Source organism: Lagenorhynchus albirostris, chromosome X, assembly GCF_949774975.1.
Source record: "Lagenorhynchus albirostris chromosome X, mLagAlb1.1, whole genome shotgun sequence".
Lineage (NCBI taxonomy): Eukaryota > Metazoa > Chordata > Mammalia > Artiodactyla > Delphinidae > Lagenorhynchus > Lagenorhynchus albirostris.
Window position 1 is genome coordinate 110,580,046 of NC_083116.1, and position 23,516 is coordinate 110,603,561.

Consider the following 23,516-nt stretch of genomic DNA (forward strand, 5'->3'; position numbering starts at 1 on the left):
AGCTTTGCTCTCAAAAGCACACACTGGCTGTTTTGAAGGCTCTCACTGGAGCGCTGAATCTTATACCCAATGTTGTCCAGCTGCTAGTTGAAACAGTTGATATAAATGCAGAATATTTCTTCATATTCCATAAAGTAATAGCTATAACATTGATCACTGTCTCATTTTAATGTTTCAATCACTTCCTTTTGAAATGTAGGTACAGGACCTTTTTTCTCTCTTGTAGAACAGAAATTTCCTTTTAACAGTCATTGAAAACAGTGTCCCTGTTTCTACTGTCTTGTCTTCATTGCATGGAAGCTCAGAACCAACTCTCGGAATAACTTTAAATGTCTCAGTGGGTTGAAGAGTTAATGGGATATAAGGAAGTGAAGCGATTAAATGTAAATAACACCATCATGAAGTCTGGCTATGAAAGGAAGGAAAGAATACAGTGACTGAAAGGGAACGAATTGTCAAGAAAGTTTGAGCATAGGCGAGCAGAGAAATATTAGAAAATGTAACGCCTAAGAAGTCAGGAGTTACTGGCATCTAGAGTATGGGTGAAAAGCATAGTTTTAGCCACAAGAAGGTGTAACTTCCACTCAGACAGGCCAAAAGTTTTCATCCAACTAGGTGTGGTTGCAGAAGCTGAAGAAGTTGGTTTCTATTTTCTCTTGTGAGATGCACAGCAGTAGGCAAAATTGTATGCAAAGTGAGTGAAGAGATGGTGGAGCAGTAAGTTTGAGCAGAGTGGAGATGTACACAGATGCTGAAATGAATGGGAAAGAGTGAATGTGGACAGCCTAAGGACGGAAATCATGAATCTGCAGCAGCACCAAGCTAAGGGAATGAAAGTACCTCTTCGGGTACACGGAGGCCCAGATTTAAAGTTCCAATGACATACAGAGAAGATTGTTGGGCTTTTGCTTAACTAGTTTGTTTTACCTTGGTGAATACAATGGAGCAATGGTGCAAGATGATCAAGAACACTGGCAAGAGAGTGGAGGAAGTGATGGTTTATGGAGAAGGAGCTCAGTCACAAGAGGACTAGAAGGGGTTGTGGAACCAAAGGTCTCAATGAGAGCAAAGAAAAGGGGAGGCGGGAAAATGAAAGCGGAGAACTGGAAGAACTATATAGGGTGTAGTGAAAAGCTGAGATATGCAAATTTTTAAGATTTCAGAGGAGAAACAATTGTAAGTGGGGACAGGTTATTTTCATGAGAGCAGGTAGCTGAATGGGATGGAAATGAAGTTTAGTGAAGTACAGGAGGTCAAGATAGGAAGAGATCTACTTGTGTAGCTCTTCCTTGTTCATACAATGATGACAAGGTAGAAAATAATGTGTGAGCCAGGTGTGAAACTGTCAAGGGATGACGCCACGGACAATGAGTCCAAGGACAGCAACAAGAAAAGCATCAGGTGAGGCAGTTAGATGACATGAGCTCCAGAGGAAAAGGCACAGAAGAATGCAAAAGCCCAGCAATGAAGATCAGAATCTCCACTTAGGAAGCCAATCTCAACACCCAACGTTGAGTGAGTAGGTAGCTTGAGAAGATGCATCCACCAGGGAGAGTTGCAGGAAAAGCAGTAGCTCTGGAGGGCAAGATAGACGTGTCAAGCAAGTACCATCAGTTGCCTATTATGGGGAGTAGAGACCCCAGTACTTCTGCCCACTGCATCTTGATATTGGAGTTGTCAAGGCAAACAGTCCAGTCCAGCACTGGATGCAACAATGTCTTATTCACATAGAGAAGAGACAGCAAGGTCAACTTCAGTAGTGGGTGTCAGTCTCCCACGGCCAGCACATCCCTCCTGATTTGCAAGCACCCTTCTCGTGCCCAAGAAGGAAGATACAGTAGTGGGGATGGCCAGGGACCACACGATGCAGACGCTTAAAACCAACAAAGGAGCACACCTGAGTCTGAAAGAGAGGAAGATACGCCCCCACAAGGTGATAAGCCCATCACAAACTGTGAGGATGCTTTATCTCCTGGTAAGGAAAGTGCCACCCCGCACAAGGCCCATTCTTATGCGGCCGAGTTGGGGCCAAAAGACCCCACGTGGGAGAATGCCTTTCCTAACAAGAAGAAACGTTCTTCCTCCTGAAGGAGATTGAGGACGCCATGAGATGGTGTTCGGAGGGCCAAGTGGGAAGGTTTAGACTGAATGGGAGTGATTAGAGCCAAGGGAGAAGACAGCAGTGTGGAAATTAGAACAGAGGAAAGGATGGGGCAGAGCAAAAGGGAGTATTTGGGAGCACTGTCAAGATCCCCCAACAGTCGTTCCCAGCACTCTTCTGATGAAAAAGTGATTCCAGTACCTATGGGGAGAGTCAGCTGTGGCCTTGATTATGTTTCTGAGGCAGCTGACTTTGCCAGACATTTTATTTTTATTCCATTAAGCCTTACTTTTAATATGCCTTTAATGGTAAACCTTTTCAAGTTCTTTTTGGAAGTATGGTATAAATTTTTCTTTAAAAAAGAATAAACACTTGAGCAAAATAAAACTTTAGGTAGCTTAAAACTGGGATTGTTTTATAACATGATTATTAATAATAACAAGAATAATAGCTGGCATTTAATGAGTCAGGCATTGGACTAAAGGCTTTACAACTATTGCCTTATTTACTTCTGACAGTGATAGATCATATTTTTATTTCTAGCTTTCAGAAAAGAGAACTAAGACATAAAGAAGTTATCTAACTTATGGTAAGCAGCGCCCAGGGCAAAACCTACTTAAGGGCACCGTGAGAACTTTACAAGGACAAAAAAGAACAGAATAATAAATAAGTTCAAAGTGGAGTGGGTCATTTTGAGAACACTGGACAAGGCTGCTGAAATAACAGCAAATTGGGTAAGTAGTTAAGAATTGGTACCTACCCTCAGAATACTTTAAAGAGTAATAATCATGGCAACAATTAAACTAACCATGAAAAGTTAGGTTTATGTGAATGTGTCTCCTTCCATAGAGCTCAAAGTCCTTGAAAAGCAATCTTTTCTCTGAAGCCCACACCATAGTGCTATATATCCTGTGGATGTCTGTTTTGAGACTGGTGGTGTCTGCTTGCTTAACAGTTAGAAATGCAAAGCACAGAGAATTTATATCATTGCATCTAGTTTGAGGCAGCAAAAATGAGGTCTTCTTACCCAATAGGATATCTTGATACAAGTGTTGTCTCAATGGACAAGGGCACAGATAGCCGCCATATTGCTGATTTAGAGGGTCTTCCCCTAACATCCTCCAAAGCTGTGTTTCTTTGTTTTCTTAACAAATACTTCCTTGCTTACTCCCCAGCTTTTTCAAAGAACAGTAAAAACTGAGAGTAGAACTTTTTTTCTTATAAACTAGATGATATAAAATAGAAACAATAGTTCCAGCAACGTGGTCTTCTCCCTACAGTTAATGGGTATGTTCTCTATAGGCTCTGACTTGGGAATTTCTAAGGAATCATAAAAAGAATGGCCTTCAAAGACAAAAATAGCTGGGGCTTGAACCTCCATTGTGCAACCTTCTAAATCTTGGGGAAAATTTTCCTCAACTTTCTTGAGTCTTGGTTTCTTCATCTATGAAACGTGAGGCAAAAAGTACTTCCAAAGTTCTTGAAAGATACAGAGGGTCTGGAACAGAGGAGGCATCCATAAATGCGAGAGTCTCTGGCAACCTCCCTCCCTTCCCAGTAAGGTAACAGCCTTTCTTCCATTTCCCAACTGGTTTTAAAATAAAAATTATTGTTCAAATTTGATGCAAACATATCTTTTGTTTTTGTTTTGGCTTTGGTTTTGGTAGTGGTTTTGCCCACCTCCCTATCTCAAGTTTATATTATATTATATATTGTAAGTATGTATTTATGTGACTACCCCAGAAACTTTGCAAATGTACTTTCTTTGTCTGTCTAATTCATTTAGAGCACTTTGACATGGATCATTCCTTGTACACAGTGGTATTAAATAATTATTGACAGCTTGACAGCATATATTTACTTTAACCCATCATTCTTTTTCTACTGGCAAATAATTACAAGATTTCTTCCAGGGAGTAGCCTACATTTTGTAGCTTAAATGTCAAAAAGGCAAGACTTGTCAGCTAAGGAGCAAGGATGATGTATTCCACAGTAAAACTGGTGCAACATCAAGGCTGAGGCTGGACACTGTGGATTCTGGATCCAGAAGTCTCAAGACTTCCAGTTTCAGTAAATGCTGTTATTCATTCTAAGAGTCCCCATCACTCAATTTTTACGTGCAGTCTGGATAGCTGAAACACACCTGGAACATTCACTAATATTTAGCACACTGGGAAGGGTTCTCTCCAACAATCTGAGATTCATTCATTCACACATGACGATATGTTCCCTGGTTTCCTAGGAAACGTCATGTACCTCCTGAAGAGCAAAAATTCCATCAAGTCTGCATCCCCCAAATTTAAAAACATTAAATGTGCTCATTTATGAAGAAATCCCTTTTAAAGTTAAACGTTTTACTTCTGCTTATTGTCGGTTTAATAAACATCAAGAACCATGACAACGTAGGATGCATTAATACATCGCCCCAGATCTATTCTTCCCTTCCACTGAACTCCATCCCTCCATCTACAGGGGTCAAGAGGGAGGGAAGAACTTCCATGCTTCTAGAAATTTCCTCCACCCCTCCTCCTCCTTCCTAACCCCTCTATCATTCTTTATTTCAAGATCATTAACTAATCCCATATACCCTCTACTTCTGTTTCTGTCCGTTAACAACCCAGATCTCTTGGTTTATACTCAACGCTCTGAACCCTTTCCACCATGCCCTCTAAAGATAGTTCCAAACTTTTTTTGTTACAGGACCCTGTAAACTCTTAAACGTAATTGAGGACCTCCAGAGAGCTTTGGTTTATGTGAGTTACATTTACTAATATTTGCTGTATTCAAAATTAAAGGAAATTTTTAAAATATTAATTCATTTTAAAATAATAAGTCCATTACATGTTAACAAATATTACATATTTTTTATGAGGAAAAAAATTAGTGAGAAGAGCAGCATTGTTTTACATTTTTGCAAATCTCTTTACTGCCTGGTTTAACAGAAGACAGCTGGATTCTTGTATCTGCTCCTGCATTCAATCTGTTGTGACAGGCTATTTTAGTTGAAATATATGAAGAAAATACGGCCTCACCCAGATATGTGGTTAGAAAAAAGAGGATTATTTTGAGAATCTTTTCATATAACCGTGGGTATTATTCTTTAACACTATATCGAAACTCAACAAATGATAGTTTCTTAGCAGTTAGTTGCAATGTGAAACCAAAAACTGTACTACTAAACTTGTTTTTAGTTCCATTAAAATCCACTAGTCTATCTTGCACTTTTGAATGGATATTCTACCCACACAGGATTCTATAATATCATGTATCACTCATTTGAAAAACACTGTGTCACTGAGTTATGCAGATTTTCCAAATGTTGACACATTTTATTATACAATATTTGAAAATTACATTTGTTAATATCACCACTAAACTCATCTGAAGAGCCTTTAAGTGTTGGGAAACTATCACCTTAGTGGATAAAAGTTTTCCGAAAATCAAAATCATACTCGAAAGCTCAAATTTTATCATTGGCAACAAATATTGTCAGTCATTTTCCTTGAAGTAACATGTTCAGTTCATTCATTTATGAGAAATGGTCAAATACCCAAGTCTGGGTAGCCATCACTTTTTCTGTCAGTCTTTCTTTCAAGAAAGAACAGTCTACAGGGAAAAAAAGTTATTGGTTCAGCTGGCAGCTCAACCAATTGCACCCGTGATTTTCTTCAAGCCAACCATTGTACCTCGGTATGTAGAAAAAGTGTTTTATGCACTTTGCCCATTTAATCACAGTATAATGAATACGTATGCAATCAAAGGTTGAGACTAAATACACTGCTGTTCTAGAACTCATGATCCATCATCAGCAAAACCCCCTGAATGTTATCAGTACTATAAAAGGGGTGTAAAGGTTGAACAAAGGGAGCTAGAATTGTTACAACATATTGACATGATCCTATAATCTCTTTATAAACCTTTCTGTAAACTTCAAAAATGAGCTTTGTCATCTGGTACTTACACTTTATCCTTGTACCAATTAGGATGTCTTTGACTGCAGGTAAAAATAAACCTTACTCAAAATGATTTAGATAATCAGGAAAAGTTGTCATCTCTCAAACTGAGAAATTTCAAGGCAGGGTATCTTTAGGGTTGGTTAATTCAGGGCTCATGGTCCCAAGATGCGTCTAACATTTCCAAGTGACTCATGAATATGTGACAGGTCCAGTACAGACCATTATTTTTAAAGTCTTTATTGAATTTGTTATAATATTGTTTCTGGTTTATGTTTTGGTTCTTTGGCCAGGAGGCATGTGGGATCTTAGCTCCCCGACCAGGAACTGAACCTGCACCCCCTGCATTGGAAGGCGAAGTCTTAACCACTGGACCACCAGGGAAGTCCCGAGGTCCAGTGTATAATACAATGCTGCCTTTTCCTATGAGTCTCTTTATAAGAAGGAGGAAGAAACCTTTCCCAGAGCCCCTCTAGCAGACCTCATCTCTCATTTCATACCACCTTGCACCACGTGTCCACACCTACGCCAAATAGCAGATACAAGGAACGGGATCTCCATAAATAGCTAAGATTAATCCAAACTTTAAAAAAAGAATGTCTATACATGTATAACTGAGTCACTCTGCCGTACAGCAGAGATTGGCACACCATTGTAAGTCAACTATACTTCAATCAAAAAAATATATATGCAAAATGAACCACCAAAAGCTCAAATAAGAATGCTTCTCTCCTGAATGCCTAAGACCGCTTGAGCCCGCTCACAAATTGGGAGGAGGAGTCATGAGCAACGAACACAGGGGCGCCTCAGTGTGTTTTTCTATTTGATTAAGACTGATTCCTCCTGAAAAACAAATGTGATCGATCTTGGAAGATTAATGTTGAATGGTACAACACAAATGTATTAAAGAATTTATTGAAATAAAACTAACTTAAAAGGCAAAAAAAAAACCACATTAATCTAAATTTACCCTTGAGCTTTAGGTAAGGCAACCTTCCCTAAGGGATGAATACCTGGATAAAATCAGGTTTCATTCAAGAAAGGAGAAAATGGGAAGGGGGTTTGGGGGTAAATGCCAACCGTGCCCGGCCCACAGCCTCTCCGCTCTCGCCCTCACACATTAAAGGTTGCTGACGGCAAACCCCTGTGCCTCCTGACTTGAGGGCTTTTTACTGGACATGGAGCTATAAACGACACAGAGGGCAGGCCAGATGTGCCACAGAACTAGTGGCCCCGGAGTAGCCCTCAACCAATGATCCACAGGGAGTTGATGGATAAGTATCCAGCTTCCTGGGCACCCATTTGAGATAACTTTGAGATGCACTGTACATTTCCCAGAATTAACCAGTGGAATAAGCCACGGTGATAACCACTTAACATACTGCACTTTTTTTGGCTGCCCTCCTTGCCCTCTGTCATTTCTTCTCTTCCCTTACCAGTGTCTCATGTTATCGTCTTCCAAATGAACTATTTGCAATAGCATTCTTATCTCAGGATCCGCTTCTGGGGGAACCCAAACCAGGAAAACAGTCCTTCCCTCAAAAAAATCCACTACAATCAGAAACTCAGAAGCCCTTTTTCAATTCTTTGTTCTCAGAGCCTTTATTACCATCTTTCTCCTATAAGAGTTCCTGCTTTCTGCCAAACGCTGAAAAAATGAATAAAGAAATACTTACTCTTGTTTAAGCATGCACACAAAATATTTTTATTAAGTACATAAAATTAATCATGTTGCCTCCTATACCCAGGTGCCTTCTCAGGAACGACCTCCCCCCAGCCTCTGCTCAAAGGGCAGCCATTTGTAGCCACACTTTGACCCAAGTAGAACCAATCCTTCAGCTGGCAGTGCCCACATGGTATGAAAAGATAAACAAAGACAATCCAGTTTCCTCTCTTGAAAATTTAAATTAGGAAATACCAATACCAAGAGAATGAGGAATTTCACTGTGTGAAGATAAGCTGGAGTTATGAACAGTTTGTCAGGGCCATAAGGCAGTAAATAGAAATTATTATGAACCGGAAACTATGAGAAAAGCAAAATTATGATGGGTGAAGAAATGATACACAAAGAAGAGGAAAACAGTAAGCAGACAGCATCAGTTCCAAAAGAAGCTGGCAGACTAGGAATACTCGAGTTTTATTAATAGGGTAGCTATGGAATGGAGGAGGCTCATGAAGCTCTTTCAAGAGTTGTTTCTGCTCCTACCTCTCCTTCCAACAACAATCTCCATGGGGCTTGGCACCGTTACAGCTACTGAACTGAATTTTCATGAGATTCTGTCTCCTTATTGGCCATGTCTGTCCTGATACCAGTTCCCTTTACAGGAAGAAGCTTGAGTTAATGTCTAACAACCAATATTATCATCAAAATGCTTTTTTAAAGAAACAATCACAGAAAAGGCTGGATTGTTTTCAACATACAATGAGATGTTTAAAATGTGGTCCAAGATGCACAATAATGTGAATTTACTTAACTACTGAACTGTACATTTAAAAATGGTTAAGACAGTAAATTTCTGTCATGTGCTTTTCAGCACAATTTTTTACATACCGCTATGAGATAATATAAAGAAAATAAGGAAAAAATGGGACTTGGTACACAGTTATAAAAGAGTTTAAAATAAAGCATCTTGTCATGTGATACACCCACATAATAGTGGCATTCTTCCAGAATAACAGAATGTTACCTCTGAGTTAAGAGCCAAAGAAAAATAACCTGTTATTCTACTCTTAACCCCACACCCAAACTGAGGATCTGAGAAGATTAAAAGTAGTTAGAGGAATTTTGGAAAAATAAATGGATTTGCTGTGACGGCTTTTCCCAAACCTAGGGAAAGAAGTATATTGACACCACCTGAAAAGTTTCACCTATTTGTCTCACAGGTGCAGAAACAACCGGAAAAGAGTCAGACTCCTCCGTAAGTAATGTTAGGGTCCATCACCTGGCTAGTGCACTGCTTTAAAACAGCAATAAAAGAAAGGTCACTTCATTGGGGGTCATGTGCATTCCTAGGATAACGTGGGAGAAACATGTAGTCTACACATGAGCAGGTTAGTATAGCTGCATCTCCTGTCTTGTCCAAGAGAGTCCACTGAAGGAACGAATAGAAGCTGAAAGTCCCAGCAGATGACTAGATGTTAAGGAACGAGTTAGTAGCCAGCCAGCCAGCCAAGGGCAATCAGATGCATCTGCCCTCTCAAAGGAACTAAAAGGGAGAGTGAGAGACCCCCAGCGATGAGAGGAAGAGAGGCAAAGGGCCCCAGGGTCTCTGATGGACCCCGAAAGGTGCCCCTAAAAGACTCAGCCCCAAACACCTGCCAGATCTACAGAGTGTGGATGCTACATCACCAAACAATGGCAGGCAAGCAAGAATATTCTTGTCCTCTTTACCCTCTGCCTCTTCTAGCTCTAAACCTAGAGGGGGGGTCTGAAATTTCTTTGGAGGAAGAGGGATTAACACGCAAGAGAAAAAGAAAGAACAAACCAACCAGCGTCCCCACCCACCCACCCACTGGCAACCAGCCTGCAGCAAGCAAAGCAGAAGAAAAGAGAAGCTTTACCTTCCAATGGAATGTAATATTTTGACAGGACAATTACCGACGATAGGTTGTTTTATTACCTAAAAGTGGACACCAAAATCACGGGACTTGGGCTTCCCTGGTGGCGCAGTGGTTAAGAATCCGCCTGCCGATGCAGGGGACACGGGTTCGAGCCCTGGTCCGGGAAGATCCCACATGACACGGAGCAACTAAGCCCATGCGCCACCACTCCTGAGCCTGCGGTCTAGAGCCCACGAGCCACAACTACTGAGCCCACGTGCCACAACTACTGAGCCTGCGCTCTAGAGCCCGTGAGCCGCAACTGCTGAAGCCCGCGCGCCTAGAGCCTGTGCTCTGCAACGAGAAGCCCGCACACCACAACAAAGAGTAGCCTCCGCTCACCACAACTAGAGGAAGCCCGCGTGCAGCAATGAAGACCCAACACAGCCAAAAATAAATACATAAAATAATAAAAAAAAAAATCATGGGACTTCCCTTAAATTTTACCAAAGGCTAACGAAAGAACCAGCCCCACAGAAAAACGTTAAAGAGATACCAGGAGACAAAAATAAAGTTGCTTTATAATTACACCCCATGAACCCTGCATATTCAATGGAAAGGTTACAGATATTTAATTTCAGGAAACAGGCTGGATAAAATTAAAAAAGGCTCAATCTGATCATATAAACCTTACATTTTAAAAATAACCAAGGAAAATACCACAAACTTTTATTTGAATAGGGACAATATTTTTGAGTACAAGCAAAGGTACAAGCAAAATAAAACAGACGAAGTAGGACAATGTATCTTGAGTTGATATCTAAATAGTTCAAGCAACTGGAGAGCATTAGAACGTCACACATTTTTCTATGCAGAAAATGTTGTAAATTTCTATTTTCCAAATTGCAGACCTATTACTTTGCAATATATAGCATCAAAATTGAAGGCCTAGGCCCATTCTCTTCTCAGTACTCCTTAAGTTTGGGTACCTCTTTCTAACATGTATAATGAAGCAGATACAGATTTTAAGCATAACAATAAAAATATTAATAAGAATAGTTATAATTTATTGAGCATTCACTCCACATCATGCTTGGTGCTGGAAGACATAATCATCTTATCTGACCTTCAAAGTGCTATTGCAGGTAGGTAATTGCTATTGTTATTGCCATTCCTGCAGATAAAGACATTGAGGCAGAGAAAAGTGAGGTAATTTGTCCAAGACCACAGAATTAATAACTGAGGCAAGAACCACACCCAGGACCTTCACTGCTATAGTGTGCTTTACGTTGCTGAGAAAACATTCAGAACAATGAGAGGTGTTTTAGAGAACTGATCAGTCACCAGGCTTTGATTTCTGACCTTGCAGGGGTCCCAGGCTCCTTGAACACCTATGCCATTGGGACACTCGCAGTGGGTATGTTTTTTCCTGACAGACAAAAATCCCACTTTCATGTGGGCCTGCCAGTGAACTCACCTGAAGTGCTTAATCCTCTCAGCTCCCAGCTACGTCCCTTTAATAAGTCCTAAAATGATTAAAATAAATCCTCTTTGCCACTCCCATCAGCAACAAAATTATTAACAACTGAATATGATTTCCATATGTTCCCGGTTTGCCTGGAGACAGAATTCAGGCATCTATTAAAATTACTGCTGGCCATCAAGCAGAAAAACAAACATGCTTTCTATAACTCCTTCTTAATAGCACGGGACCAATTTACTAAGCACCATGACCTGCAAACAACTACACAGTTCTCCCAAGTGACAGCATGCTGGCACTATTCATTCTGCTTTAAAAATAAACAAACAAAAAATAAAAAGCATCTTCCTCATTACAACCTTGATGTTTTCTACATTGGTAGATTCTAATATTTTGTTTGTAAATGACCCCTCATACCCGTGGAAACTGTGTGAGGCTTGTGGTATTTCTATAAATAAATATTCTTGATAGCAAGGAAATAACATACCAAAACCATATAATCATTCCTATATACATATTATCTTGAAAATACATTTTTGCTTCAACGGAGATTTTTGTCAGAAAATCCAATTGGGTGATGTGATTGGCTGCATCCTAATACACTGAGGGTCACAGGGAGAAGCTTTCACTTCTCCCCTGGCTTCTGGGTTCCAGGTTGCCCCTGACAGAGGTCACAGCCTGCCCTCTTCTCCCACGTTTCTCACTCCTGTGCTTTTTTTCCTTATCATCATCCTTCCCTGCTTCTCATTTCTGAGTCCTCATTAACTTCACTGTCTTCATCAGATGACTCAGAGTGATAACAGAGGGATGACTGGTAAATGAATTGCATTAGCAATCAGTTTACTGGAGGCTGACCCTGCCCCCTTATAGGTGTGAATTAAGGAATTATAGAGTCAAGGTAATGGAGGTTGGGGGGATAGGGAGAGCGAGAAGGAGAGAAAAGGGAGGGAGGGAAGGGGAGGGAATGTGACATCTCAGATATTTGTAGCAATGCACTTAGAAGAGATGTTATATGATAAATGTGTTATGTTATGCCATTCTCACCGTGATAATAGATCTTAGGAAAATAAAAAATATATGTATATAAATATATATACACACACATATGTACAAACACAGACATAGACACACATATATATATAAAATGTTTTAGATGAAAGCCTGGAAGAGTTTTAGGAAGAGAATCTGGAGTTTCTCCTTGATTCTTCTACTCATAATTTTTTTCCGCAAATAATTCCATTTCAGTTGGTACAGGGTGGAGGGTGGAGAGTGGGAAAAAAAAAATATCTGGGGAGAGGGGGAAGATGGAAAAAGAATAAAAGGCGGAGATCACCTTCCTCCCCACAGATACACCAGAAATACAACTACACGTGGAACAACTCCTACAGAACACCTACTGAACGCTGGCAGAAGACCTCAGACCTCCCAAAAGGCAAGAAACTCCCCACGTACCTCGGTAGGGCAAAAGAAAAAAGAATAAACAGAGACAAAAGAATAGGTACGGGACCTGCACCAGTGGGAGGGAGCTGTGGAGGAGGAAAGCTTTCCACACACTAGGAGCCCCTTCGCGGGCGGAGACTGCAGGTGGCGGAGGGGGAAAGCTTCGGAGAGCACAGCAACAGGGGTGCGGAAGGCAAAGCGGAGAGATTCCCACACAGAGGATCGGGGCCGACCGGCACTCACCAGCCTGAGAAGCTTGTCTGCTCACCCGCCGGGGTGGGGGTGGGGCTGGGAGCTGAGGCTCGGGCTTAGGTCGGAGCGCAGGGAGAGGACTGGGGTTGGCGGCGTGAACAAGCCTGCAGGGGGTTACTGCACCACGGCTAGCCGGGAGGAAGTCCGGGGAAAAGTCTGGACCTGCAGAAGAGGCAAGAGACTTTTTCTTCCCTCTTTGTTTCCTGGTGCGCAAGTAGAGGGGACTAAGAGCGCTGCTTAAAGGAGCTCCAGAGATGGGCGCGAGCCGCGGCTAACAGCGCGGACCCCAGAGACGGGCATGAGACGCTAAGGCTACTGCTGCCACCACCAAGAAGCCTGTGTGCGAGCACAGGTCACTCTCCACACCTCCCCTCCCGGGAGCCTGTGCAGCCCGCCACTGCCAGGGTCCCGGGATCCAGGGACAACTTCCCGGGAGAACGCACGGCACGCCTCGGGCTGGTGCAACGGCCCGCCGGCCTCTGCCGCTGCAGGCTCGCCCCTCATCCGTACCCCTCCCTCCCCCCAGCCTTTGTGAGCCAGAGCCCCCGAGTCAGCTGCTCCTTTAACCCCGTCCTCTCTGAGCAAAGAAGAGACGCCCTCTGGTGACCTACACGCAGACGCGGGGCCAAATACAAAGCTGAGCCCCGGGAGCTGTGTGAACAAAGAAGAGAAAAAGAAATCTCTCCCAGCAGCCTCAGAAACAGTGGATTAAAGCTCCACAATCAACTTGATGTACCTGCATCTGTGGAATACACGAATAGACAACGAATCATCCCAAATTGAGGAGGTGGACTTTGAGAGCAAGATTTATTGTTTTTTCCCCTTTTCCTCTTTTTGTGAGTGTGTATGTGTTTGCTTCTGTGTGAGATTTTGTCTGTATACCTTTGCTTTCACCATTTGTCCTAGGGTTCTATCCGTCCGTTTTTTTTTGGTTGTTTGTTTTTTTCTGGTTTTTTTACTTAAAAAAATTCTTTTTCTTAATTATTTTTTATTATAATAACTTTATTTTATTTTATCTTACTTTTTTATCTTCTTTCTTTCATTCTTTCTACTTTTTCTCCCTTTTATTCACAGCTGTGTGGATAAAGGCTCTTGCTGCTGCAGCCAGGAGGCAGGGCTGTGCCTCTGAGGTGGGAGAGCCAACTTCAGGACACTGGTCCACAAGAGACCTCCCAGCTCCACATAATATCAAATGGCGAAAATCTCCCAGAGATGTCTATCTCAACAACAACACCCAGCTTCACTCAACGACCAGCAAGCAACAGTGCTGGACACCCCATGCCAAACAACTAGCAAGACAGGAACACAACCCCACCCATTAGCAGAGAGGCTGCCTAAAATCATAATAAGTCCACAACACCCCAAAACACACCACCAGACGTGGACCTGCCCACCAGAAAGACAAGATCCAGCCTCATCCACCAGAACACAGGCACTAGTCCCCTCCACCAGGAAGTCTACACAACCCACTGAACCAACTTTAGCCACTGGGGACAGACACCAAAAACAACGGGAACTACAAACCTGCAGCCAGCAAAAAGGAGACCCCAAACACAGTAAGATAAGCAAAATGAGAAGACAGAAAAGCACACAGCAGTTGAAGGAGCAAGATAAAAACCCACCAGACCTAACAAATGAAGAGGAAATAGGCAATCGACCTGAAAAAGAATTCAGAATAATGATAGTAAACATGATCCAAAATCTTGGAAATAGAGAAAATGCAAGAAACATTTAACAAGGACCTAGAAGAACTAAAGGTGAAACATGCAATGATGAACAACACAATAAATGAAATTAAAAATACTCTAGATGGGATCAATAGCAGAATAGCTGAGGCAGAAGAATGGATAAGTGACCTGGAAGATAAAATAGTGGAAATAACTACTGCAGAGCAGAATAAAGAAAAAAGAATGAAAAGAACTGAGGACAGTCTCAGAGACCTCTGGGGTAACATTAAATGCACCAACATTCGAATTACAGGGGTTCCAGAAGAAGAAGAGAAAAAGAAAGGGACTGAGAAAGTATTTGAAGAGATTATAGTTGAAAACTCCCCTAACATGGGAAAGGAAATAGTTAATCAAGTCCAGGAAGCACAGAGAGTCCCATACAGGATAAATTCAAGGAGAAATACGCCAAGACACATACTAATCAAACTGTCAAAAATTAAATACAAAGAAAACATATTAAAAGCAGCAAGGGAAAAACAACAAATAACACCAAGGGAATCCCCATAAAGTTAACAGCTGATCTTTCAGCAGAAACTCTGCAAGCCAGAAGGGAGTGGCAGGATATTTTTAAAGATATGAAGGAGAAAAACCTACAACCAAGATTACTCTACCCAGCAAGGATCTCATTCAGATTTGATGGAGAAATTAAAACCTTTACAGACAAGCAAAAGCTGAGAGAGTTCAGCACCACCAAACCAGCTTTACAACAAATGCTAAAGGAACTTCTCTAGGCAAGAAACATAAGAGAAGGAAAAGACCTACAATAACAAACCCAAAACAATTAAGAAAATGGTAATAGGAACATACATATCGATAATTACCTTAAATGTAAATGGATTAGGGCTTCCCTGGTGGTGCAGTGGTTGAGGGTCCGCCGGCCGATGCGCGGGACGCAGGTTCATGCCCCAGTCTGGGAGGATCCCTCATGCCGCGGAGCGGCTGGGCCCGTGAGCCATGGCCGCTGAGCCTGTGCGTCCAGGGCCTGTGCTCTGCAGCGCGAGGGGCTGTGGCAGTGAGGGGCCCACGTACTGCAAAAAAAACAAAACAAAAAAATGTTAATGGATTAAATGCTCCCACCAAAAGACACAGACTGGCTGAATGGATACAAAAACAAGACCCATATATATGCTGTCTACAAGAGACCCACTTCAGACCTAGAGACACATACAGACTGAAAGTAAGGGGATGGAAAAAGATATTCCATGCAAATGGAAACCAAAAGAAAGCTGGAGTAGCAATTCTCATATCAGACAAAATAGACTTTAAAATAAAGACTATTAGAACAGACAAAGAAGGACACTACATAATGATCAAGGGATCGATCCAAGAAGAAGATATAACAACTGTAAATATTTATGCACCCAACACAGGAGCACCTCAATACATAAGGCAAATACTAACAGCCATAAAAGGGGAAATCGACAGTAATACATTCATAGTAGGGGACTTTAACACCCCACTTTCACCAAAGGACAGATCATCCAAAATGAAAATAAAGAAACACAAGCTTTAAATGATACATTGAACAAGATGGACTTAATTGATATTTATAGGACATTCCATCCAAAAACAACAGAATACACATTTTTCTCAAGTGCTCATGGAACATTCTCCAGGATAGATCATATCTTGGGTCACAAATCAAGCCTTGGTAAATGTAAGAAAATTGAAATTGTATCAAGTATCTATTCCAACCACAACGCTATGAGACTAGATATCAATTTCAGGAAAAGATCTATAAAAAATACAAACACATGGAGGCTAAACAATACACTACTTACTAACGGAGTGATCGCTGAAGAAATCAAAGAGGAAATTAAAAAATACCTAGAAAGAAATGGCAATGGAGACACGATGACCCAAAACCTATGGGATGCAGCAAAAGCAGTTCTAAGAGGGAAGTTTATAGCAATACGATCCTACCTTAAGAAACAGCAAACATCTCAAATATACAACCTAACCTTGCACCTAAAGCAATTAGAGAAAGAAGAACAAAGAAAACCCAAAGTTAGCAGAAGGAAAGAAATCATAAAGATCAGATCAGAAATAAATGAAAAAGAAATGAAGGAAATGATAGCAAAGATTAATAAAACTAAAAACTGGTTCTTTGAGAAGATAAACAAAATTGATAAACCATTAGCCAGACTCATCAAGAAAAAAAGGGAGAAGACTCAAATCAATAGAATTAGAAATGAAAAAGGAGAAGTAACAACTGACACTGCAGAAATACAAACGATCATGAGAGATTACTACAAGCAACTCTATGTCAATAAAATGGACAACCTGGAAGAAATGGACAAATTCTTAGAAATGCACAACGTGCCAAGAATTAATCAGGAAGAAGTATGAACAGACCAATCACAAGCACTGAAATTGAAACTGTGATTAGAAATCTTCCCACAAACAAAAGCCCAGGACCAGATGGCTTCACAGGTGAATTCTATCAAACATTTAGAGAAGAGCTAACACCTATCCTTCTCAAACTCTTCCAAAATACAGCAGAGGGAAGAACACTCCCAAACTCATTCTACGAGGCCACCATCACCCTGATAACAAAACCACACAAGGATGTCACAAAGAATCAAAACTACAGGCCAACATCACTGATGAACATAGATGCAAAAATTCTCAACACAATACTAGCAAGCAGAATCCAACAGCACATTAAAAGGATCATACAACATGATCAAGTGGGGTTTATTCCAGGAATGCAAGGATTCTTCAGTATGTGCAAATCAATCAACGTGATACACCATATTAACAAATAGAAGGAGAAAAACCATATGGTCATCTCAATAGATGCAGAGAAAGCATTTGACAAAATTCAACACCCATATATGATAAAAACCCTGCAGAAAGTAGGCACAGAGGGAACTTTCCTCAACATAATAAAGGCCATATATGACAAACCCACAGCCAACATCATCTTCAATGGTGAAAAACTGAAAGCATTTCCACTAAGATCAGGAACAAGACAAAGCTGCCCACTCTCACCACTCTTATTCAACATAGTTTTGGAAGCTTTAGCCACAGCAATCAGAGAAGAAAAGGAAATAAAAGGAATCCAAATCGGAAAACAAGAAGTAAAGCTGTCACTGTTTCCAGATGACATGATACTATACATAGAGAATCCTAAAGATGCTACCAGAAAACTACTAGAGCTAATCAATAGATTTGGTAAAGTAGCAGGATAAAAAATTAATGCACAGAAATCTCTGACATTCCTATACACTAATGATGAAAAATATGAAAGGGAAATCAAGAAAACACTCCCATTTACCAATGCAACAAAAAGAAAAAAATATCTAGGAATAAACCTGTGTAAGGAGACAATAGACCTATATGCAGAAAATTATAAGACACTGATGAAAGAAATAAAAGATGATACAAATAGATGGAGAGATATACCATATTCTTGTATTGGAAAAATCAACATTGTGAAAATGACTCTACTACCTAAAGCAATCTACAGATTCAATACAATCCCTATCAAACTACCACTGGCATTTTTCACAGAACTAGAACAAAAAATTTCACAATTTGTATGGAAACACAAAAGACCCCGAATAGCCAAAGCAATCTTGGGAACGAAAAATGGAGCTGGAGGAAACAGGCTCCCTGACTTCAGACTATACTACAAAGCTACAGTAATCAAGACAGTATGGTACTGGCACAAAAACAGAAATATAGATCAATGGAACAGGATCGAAAGCCCAGAGATAAACCCACGCACATATGGTCACCTTATCTTTGATAAAGGAGGCAGGAATGTACAGTGGAGAAAGGATAGCCTCTTCAATAAGTGGTGCTGGGAAAACTGGACAGGTACATGTAGAAGTATGAGATTATATCACTGCCTAACACCACACACAAAAATAAGCTCAAAATGGATTAAAGACCTAAGTGTAAGGCCAGAAACTATCAAACTCTTAGAGGAAAACATAGGTGGAACACTCTATGACACAGATCACAGCAAGATTCTTTTTGACCCACCTCCTAGAGAAATGGAAATAAAAACAAAAATAAACAAATGGGACCTAATGAAACTTCAAAGCTTTTGCACAGCAAAGGAAACCATAAACAAGACCAAAAGACAACCCTCAGAATGGGGGAACATATTTGCAAATGAAGCAACTGACAAAGGATTAATCTCCAAAATTTACAAGCAGCTCATGCAGCTCAATAACAAAAAATCAAACAACCCAATCCAAAAATGTGCAGAAGACCTAAATAGACATTTCTCCAAAGAAGATATACAGATTGCCAACAAACACATGAAAGAATGCTCAACATCATTAATCATTAGAGAAATGCAAATCAAAACTACAATGAGATATCATCTCACAGCGGTCAGAGTGGCCATCAACAAAAAATCTAGAAACAATAAATGCTGGAGAAGATGTGGAGAAAAGGATACACTCTTGCACTGCTGGTGGGAATGTGAATTGGTACAGCCACTATGGAGAACAGTATGGAGGTTCCTTAAAAAACTACAAATAGGGCTTCCCTGGTGGCGCAGTGGTTGAGAATCTGCCTGCCAATGCAGGGGACACGGGTTCGGGCCCTGGTCTGGGAGGATCCCACATGCCGCGGAGCAACTGGGCCCGTGAGCCAAAACTACTGAGCCTGCGCATCTGGAGCCTGTGCTCCGCAACAGGAGAGGCCGCAATAGTGAGAGGCCCGCGCACCGCAATGAAGAGTGGCCCCCGCTTGCCACAAGTGGAGAAACCCCTCACACAGAAACGAAGACCCAACACAGCCATAAATAAATAATTAATTAATTTAAAAAAATAATAACTACAAATAGAACTACCATATGACCCAGCAATCCCACTACTGGGCATATACCCTGAGAAAACCATAATTCAAAAAGAGTCATGTACCAAAATATTCATTGCAGCTCTATTTACAATAGCCAGGAGATGGAAACAACCTAAGTGTTCATCATAGGATGAATGGATAAAGAAGATGTGGCACATATATACAATGGAATATTACTGAGCCATAAAAAGAAACGAAATTGAGTTATTTATAGTGAGGTGGATGGACCTAGAATCTGTCATACAGAGTGAAGTAAGTCAGAAAGAGAAAGATAAATACCGTATGCTAACACATATATATGGAATCTAAGAAAGAAAAATGTCATGAAGAACCTAGGGGTAAGACGGAAATAAAGACACAGACCTACTAGAGAATGGGCTTGAGGATATGGGGAGGGGGAAGGGTAAGCTGTGACAAAGTGAGAGAGTGGCATGGACATATATACACTACCGAACGTAAGGTAGATAGCTAGTGGGAAGCAGCTGCATAGCACAGGGAGATCAGCTCGGTGCTTTGTGACCACCTGGATGGGTGGGATAGGGAGGGTGGGAGGGAAGGAGACGCAAGAGGGAGGAGATATGGGAACATATGTATAACTGATTCACTTTGTTATAAAGCAGAAACTAACACACCATTGTAAAGCAATTATACTCCAATAAAGATGTAAAAAAAATAAATTAAAAAAAAACATATCTGGCCTTTATTTAACGTGGGTGTAGTTTTGAAATTCAGGCTGTCTGTCCAATAGGATTGGATTACCTACCAAATGTGTTGGAGTATCTAAAACACTTCTTTAAATCCCTGAGGCACTTCTGGCTTGCCAACCATATGTTGAACCACAAATATTTACATCAATGTGATTCAGAAAAAAATTGACTTGAAACAGAGATTTTTCCCTACAGATAAAGTGGACTAAAGATTCTTGCATCAGGTTGGTGAATGCTGTGTGTTATGGACTGATCTGTGTCCTCCCGAAATTCATATGCTGAATGAAGTCTTAACCCCCAGTTAGGACCTCAGAATGTGACAGGATTTGGAAGCAGAGCCTTGAAAGAGGTGATTAAGGTAAAATGATATGGCTAATATGATTGGTGTCCTTATAAGAAGAAATTAGGACACAGACAAGCACTGAGGAACACCAGGTGAAGACTCAGTGAGAAGACAGCCATCTACAGACCAAGGAGAGAGGCCTCAGCAGAAATGAACCCTACCAGTATCTTGATCTGCAACTTCTAGCCTCCAGAACTGTGGGAAAACCCATTTCTGTTGTTTAAGCCACCCAGACTGTGATACTTTGATATGGCAGCCTGAACCGACTAGCACAGTGTGCCATGCAAGTCCGAATCTTCATCCAAGTTCCCAAAGATCAAAAGTCAGAGACTGGAATTGTTTAACCATGGATATGGTAAGGATATGAAGGGAACTCTGAAATTATGATAGGTAAATGGGGCAAAAGGGTAAATTAAGGCAAAAATACCATGTTTTACTATTCCTTACCAACTTTCAAAATGGGCTGTGACTTACAGGTTGGGGCCAACAATATTACGAACATTAGAGACCTAGAAAGACAGAAAGGATAGCTTTTTTGTAATTTTCATGTATTTTTCTACAACACAGAACATGAATTCTGGGATTCCTTTGAGATTTGGGGGACAGGAAGGATAGACAAAACATGGAGATGTCAATAGGCAAATAAAACTGCCTGGTCTTATGCCATGGCCTTCCTGTTTCATATTGAACAGATGCCTTCATAAAGAGCAAATGTAGCGGGAATTACCTGGCGGTCCAGTGGTTAGGACTCCAGGCTTTCAGTGCTGAGGGCCCGAGTTCAATCCCTGGTTGGGGAACTAAGATCCCACAAGTCGTGTGGCCAAAAATAAGTAAATAAATAAACATAAAGGTATTTAAATAAAATTTTAAATAAAGAGCAAATGTAGTGCTTAATAAGCCACTGAAAACTGAGAGGAAGTAACAAAACTCTCATCAAAATATCTGCCTTTCAGTCAAAGAAAGCATAATGCATTATCTCCCAAATTATATGAGGATGTTTCAAAGTTCAGTTAGAACTTGTGCATTTGGATACAGGAATCTTATTATACTTAAGAATCAGCTTTACCCATTACAACCTCTGTCGTTTTGTACTACTTATATTAACACATTTTACTGAATTAGCTGTACTTTTGACTTGACAGTGTGTTTCACTACAGAAGTCAAAGGCCCATGTGTATGTGTGTATGTGTGATTGCACCTGTTGAAGTGAAAAAGACACCCACAGGAGTTTAGACATTGTGAAAAATAAAAATGATGTATTTGAAGGAATGTATAACTGTCTCTAAACGAAATTTTAGAAATTTTCAACAGGGAACAAAGACAAAATAGCTCTCCTAAACACTCAGTGTTTTCTTGAAGTTTTCCTTTTCTTTTCACTTTTTTTCTCCAGGCAGCTTATCTCTATTTTAAGCTCTTGGCCTCCATTGATCTTTACAGATTCTTAACTTTCTGTAACCACACGTTATTCTCTAGAGGGAGATTTGTCTACAGGCCTCATTTCTATGATTCTGCTGTTATTAGCCTAATAAGTATTCTCTTTCACACTCACTGCAAAGTGGTTTTCTAACAGCACAAAAAAATAAATGAATAAATAAAAAATGTGACTTCATTTGCTGCACACAAGATTTGTACTTAAAAATAAGAAGCAGTTTTTCTTTTCTATGCTAGTAAGAAATTTGCAGATCCATCAGGTCAAAATAACCAGCACATGCAAAATGCCTGTTACTTACCACCATTATTTTTAAGAGACATTTGAATAGTTGGAAGAATTGTCAGTCTGTACATTTTCCTTTGATTAAAGAGGAGACAGCCTGCCATGACACCAGAAACTGTTAATATTACAACACTAGGCAGCTCAGAAACATACAACTCCTTCTGCTTTCCAACTTGTATTTATTTGAAAAAGGTCTAGGCCGTGTAGTTGATGCCAAATTCTTTAAGAAGGTGTTGTATGCTTAAAGTCTACCTTTCATTAGAATCTTAGATTAAGATCTTAGCAATTATAACATTCCTTTTTCGCTAGGAAATGTTTCTTATGTGACTTCTACAAATACATTACTTAGGTTTTTACTGGTATCTAATATATGCATATGTGCTCACCACTGTTGTAGGACATGCAGGAAATATGAAAAACACCTAAGCACTTCCAACCTGGGCCCAGCAGAACAGCTCTTGCAAAGAAGAGGGCCGAGAAGCAGAAGGACCATCCTGCCATCAACGAGGTAGCTACCACAGAATACACTATCAACATTCACAAGTGCATCCTGGGAGTGGGCTTCAAGAAGCTTGCCCCTTGGGCACTCAAAAGGATCCAGAAATTTGCCATGAAGGAGGTGGGAACTTCAGATGTACACAATGACACCAGGCTTAGTAAAGCTATCTGGGCCAAAGGAATAAGCAATGTCCCACACTGTATCCATGTGCAATTGTCCAGGAGACTTAATGAGGATGAAGATTCACCAAATAAACTCTATATGTTGGTTAGATATGTACCTGTCACTACTCTCAAAAATCTACAGACAAAATGTAGATGAGAACTAACCGCTAGCTGTCAAATAACATTATAAAACCTCAAAAAAACATAGACACACATAAGATATGGTTTCCATATTAAGTTGCTTAAAATTTAACTTAAGAGAAGATTAAGAAACATCAACAACCCAAGACTAAATTCAACTAAATCCTAAGGATGAGTTCTGAAGAGAGAAACTTGAGTGAGAATGGAAATAAACAATGAAAAGCTCAGAAAGGAGGTTAATGTAATCTAATCTTTGAATCAACTGACCAATTGCTTTCTCTCAGAGAACATTATAATTGACATTTTGTAAATTCATCAACTGTCATTCTCATCCATAATTCCATTATTTACACTTCACTGGAAATAGCTGGAAAAAATTAATTTATTGAGCACATACTATGAGCCAAGAATTATGTACACTCTTTTACACAGATTTTCTCATTTAATCCTCAAAATAACTCTACAATTTATGTTATACTGCCATCTCATAAATTAAAAAAAAATTTTAAACTGGTAGTTAAACCAGTTTAGGTCCCCACTAAAAGGAACCAGGGTTCTTGGAAGAAATGGTTGATCCGGACTTGGGGAAGGTAAAGTATAAAGTGTACCTAGAATATTTTGTGGGGCAAGAAAG

The 23,516-nt window shown here is 40.4% G+C and overlaps 1 pseudogene; it reads left to right on the plus strand.

The window, feature by feature from the left end:
* Positions 1–1,321: 1,321 nt before the first annotated feature.
* LOC132513207 (large ribosomal subunit protein eL31-like) lies at positions 1,322–22,905 on the plus strand (annotated as a pseudogene).
* The last annotated feature ends 611 nt before the right edge of the window (positions 22,906–23,516 follow it).